Source organism: Pan paniscus, chromosome 6 (assembly GCF_029289425.2).
Source record: "Pan paniscus chromosome 6, NHGRI_mPanPan1-v2.0_pri, whole genome shotgun sequence".
Lineage (NCBI taxonomy): Eukaryota > Metazoa > Chordata > Mammalia > Primates > Hominidae > Pan > Pan paniscus.
The window spans coordinates 114219284-114223500 of record NC_073255.2 but is presented as its reverse complement, the minus strand read 5'-3'; the positions used below and the strand labels follow the sequence as shown (position 1 = coordinate 114223500).

Here is a 4217-nt window from a genome sequence, read left to right as displayed (position 1 = left end):
AAATGTAATACAATTCTCATTTTTTTTAGGTTCTATTGAGGGAATTAATGAACCTGAAGATTTCCTTGTACTGTGTGTATGATTCTCCTGTTCGATAAAAGATGTCAAGGATTCATAATAAAAGTCTAGGTTTTTTAACATCTTATTTGCCATTGTGTTGATACACCAATATCAGGCTGTTCTTTCTGCAGCAGTGACCAAACTTCAAAATATAAAGGAATGTGTTCTTTTGTGTTCTGTTTTTGTTGACACTGGATTTTTGTTCTGAACAAAAATAAAAACTTTTCTTTTTTTTGGTTAAGTAGAGACTTTGACCAAAAAGAAAACATAAAAACACAACAATGTGTTGGTGTAAGCCAGGAGACAGTGGTGACTGTTTTTATTTTTATAGTGCATTATGAAAGACAGTTCTCTAAAAAGTTTGAAGGCAGCTAAGCATGAAATACTTTTAAAGATCTATGGCTCTTTTAAAGATATAATTTGGATGATCGGCATTCATCTTTGAGCGATGAAAAGTCAGTTAGTTTATACAGTAGCATATTTACCAGCCTAGAGAAGAAAAAGGTATGCTATTCACATTCATAGAATCCAAGTTTCTTTTCTGCCATGGAGAATCAAGATGTTTTATTGGTTCAAACTGTCACACAGTTTTTTCACAGGGCTAGGTCTCTTGGGCAAGGAGTCCCACAGCAGCTGAGCAAACACTCTGGAGTTATATGTAGCTCAAGACCACCACAAGGGTTGCTAGAGGAGGGCAGGCCAACCACTCTGTGGGATCTGAGGGAGTGGCTTCTGAGAATTAGATGGTCTCAGGGGCATCAGAAGCCTGACTGTGCACGCCTGCCTTCAGCCTGGTGATAGATCCCCGCTAGGGTGCTGAGGCTCCTAGATCAGCAAGGTCTCACAGCCCCCCAGCCCCAATCAGGTTAAGCCTGGGATCCCCTTTCACGCCCTGTCAGACAGCCAAGACACTGACACTCGACACTTGGCCCTACCTCCCAGAGAACTGCTTCCCAGGCCTCTCATGGCTGTCCCACAGTAGTTTTGGCCCAAATCATTTCCTGCTACATTTCCTTTCCCATTGCCGTGTAGCGAAGTGTGATGGGGCATGAAAAATAGAACTGTGAGCCAAATAACACACTCTATTTGAAAGGAATGATCTGCTATCCTTCAATAAAAAATAATTGTGCTTGTAATATCAAATGTGTGGCTACAGACTTGCAAAAGACCCAAAAGACCACGGGATGGAGTGGTATAGTGGTAGGGAACAGAGAGACAAGAGATCAGAAGCACCTGGGAAGAGAAGGTTCCTAATTAGAAGATGTGGCTCCAGTGTTCTTGAAGGCACTCAGCTATAGTCAAGGACTGTCCATGACACAAAAGGGTGAGGTGAGGTTAGTGATACATATAATTTCTGCTTACATTAAGCCTATAAAATTAATTAGCCTAATTGACTAATAATTAGTTTGTATTATTAAGGATGGTTAGAAACAGTCTCATATCTTGTAGCATATCATTATTAACAGAAATATTTGTAAATTAAGGTTACCACATATACAAATGTATTATTAGTTCTAAATACTCTTGGAAGGTAATTCAATTGGAAAGCAGTCATTCTCTTCACTAGCATGTGCACTCATGTGCACACACACAGCACTCAAGGAAGGACTGAAAAGAGAAAGACGAGTGAGGAAAAACAACTAAGGAAAAAGTAAGGCAGAATTGGAAATCAAAACTAAATTACATCTGAAATGATGTGATTAATAAAGTAGCCAAAGAAGGGCACTCAAATATCAAAGTAATACATGAATAGAGATATTTTCCAAAACTCCAAGTAGAATATGAGAATCATTTCACTGTACAACTACAACAATATACACGCAACTAGTCTTCCTTTCTAGTCATAACAAAAATTACTTGAAACATATACAGAATGAAGGAAAGAATTCTGGTTTTGATACCAAGAATTCAAGGAGAGTAAAGTTATTTTCTCCAAAGGCTGAAAATCTTATATATATATGTGTGTGTGTGTGTGTGTGTGTATATATATATATATATATATCAGTAGTTGCTGTATATATATATATATATATATATCAGTAGTTGCTGTATATATATATATATCAGTAGTTGCTGTATATATATATATATCAGTAGTTGCTGTATATATATATATATATATATACACACACACACATACATATATATATATTCTGTGAGCATATAGGTAAAATTCCTTTTATCTCTTTCATCTTGAGAGCCTGAAATAATTTAATCTTCTTGCAAAGTTTCTTTAAAAGACACTGTAAATGTTTACATTATTAAGCATGTATTTAATGGAGAAAAACGAACAAGAACAAAAATTTCAGCTGAGGCATTTTTGCCAAGAAAAGATCTCCAGAGTGAATTTTGTGATGGCTTGGAAAAAACAGAATAAGGTAGGTTCTGTGTAGAATAATGCTATTTGGAAAATTATAACTGGATTTTAAATCTATTTTATGATAGTAACAAGTCACTTCAAATTTTTCCTTACATGGTGTTAATTAAGCTACATAAAATCAGGTTCATAAAATAAACTTTTCTTCTTTCACAATAGAAGAATCTAGCAGTTATCACTTTAACCAAGTGATCAAATATAGGATCCCCAGTAATGGAACACATTGTCATGATATGACTCTTGATGTGATGGTATTGGAAGTATATAACATAATCTATATTGTATTTTCTCAAAAATGTTTAACCTAAATATTAGCACAAGAAAACAATCAAATCCAGATTGTGGAACATTCTCTGAAACATATTGCTCTAACCCTTCAAAAATGTTAATGCCATGAAAGATAAACAGGAGAGGGAACTATTCTAGATTAAAGGAAACTAAAGAGACATGACAACCATATGCAATGTGATAAGGGTTGGATGTTTGTTCCCTCCAAATCTCATATTAAACTATAATCTCCCATGTTAGAGGCGGGGCCTAGTGGGAGGTGTTGGATCACAGGTGCGAATCCCTCATTAACGCCTTAGTGCCATTCTCATGATAATGAATAAGTTCTCTGAGTTTGTGTGAGACCTGGTTGTTTAAAAAAATATTTCTCTCTTTCTCCCTCTCCCTCTCCCTCTCCCTCTCCCTCTCTCTCCTGCTCCTGCTCCTGCTCCTGCCATGTGATGTGCTGGCTCTCTTCACCTTCTGCCAGCATTGTAAGCTTCCTGAGCCCCTCACCAGAAGCAGTTGCTGACACTAGGCTTTGTAAATAGCCAGTAGAACCATGAACCAATTCCAGTATATGGGTTTTCATTGTACTATTCTTTAAACTTCTCAGCATGTTTAAGATTGTTTAAGGACACTGGGTTATTAAATAGTAAATGAGGACTATTTCTCTCTTGTTTTGTGGGGGAAGGGGAAGTTTCCTGTGAAGACCAAAAAACCTGCTAGACAAATTCCATAAGAGCTGTAACACTCTGTGTTTCAGGTAATAAGTGAAGAAGGGACAATACGCTATCTCCATTTTGCAATTTCTACTATACCCTCATGGATCTAAGTGCTGAGCATGGCTGGTTATAAAATAAAAGATAATCAGATACTATATGCCTTTTAAAAGAATACACCATTACTATGAAGTAGTCTTGCCAAAAAATCAAACCTAAAATGGACCAAAGACCTAGGTCAGTCATTTGCAAACATCAGTGGGATTAGGAGAACCCAAAAGGCTTGTTAAATCAGATTGCTGGACTGCAAGTCCAGAGTTTCTGATTAAATAGGTTTAGGGTAAAGTCCAGTCATTTTCATTTCTAACAAGTGGGAGTGCTGAGGCTACACTCCATGATCATCTCTTGAAAGCAAATTTTCTAGATTAACCTGCTAATTTACAGAAACTGCAAAGGACAGAGAAACATGTTAAATAATACCATGGGGATGTTATCAACAAAACCAGACTGTGGGCAAGTCTAAAAAAAAAAAACACTCCGTGTGTCTTAAATAAATAAATTGCAATTTAAATAAAGATGAAAGGGGAATATATAGATTAAAAGAGATTTAGGCCAGGCCCCATGGCTCATGCCTGGAAACCCAGCACTTTGGGAGGCCAAGGCAGGTGGATCACTTGAGCTCAGGAGTTCAAGACCAGCCTGGGCAGCGTAGTGAAAACCTCTCTCTACAAATAAATACAAAAAAGTAGCAGGGCATGGTGGTATGCACAGATCACCTGAGCCCAGAAGGT

The 4217-nt window shown here is 37.1% G+C and overlaps 1 non-coding gene across 1 annotated transcript; it reads right to left on the bottom strand.

Annotated features, from left to right (window-relative positions):
* Positions 1-3396: 3396 nt before the first annotated feature.
* LOC112440560 (U7 small nuclear RNA) lies at positions 3397-3460 on the bottom strand. Its single transcript, XR_003028593.1, has one exon. It is a non-coding gene; the product is annotated as a U7 small nuclear RNA (small nuclear RNA).
* Positions 3461-4217: the final 757 nt, after the last annotated feature.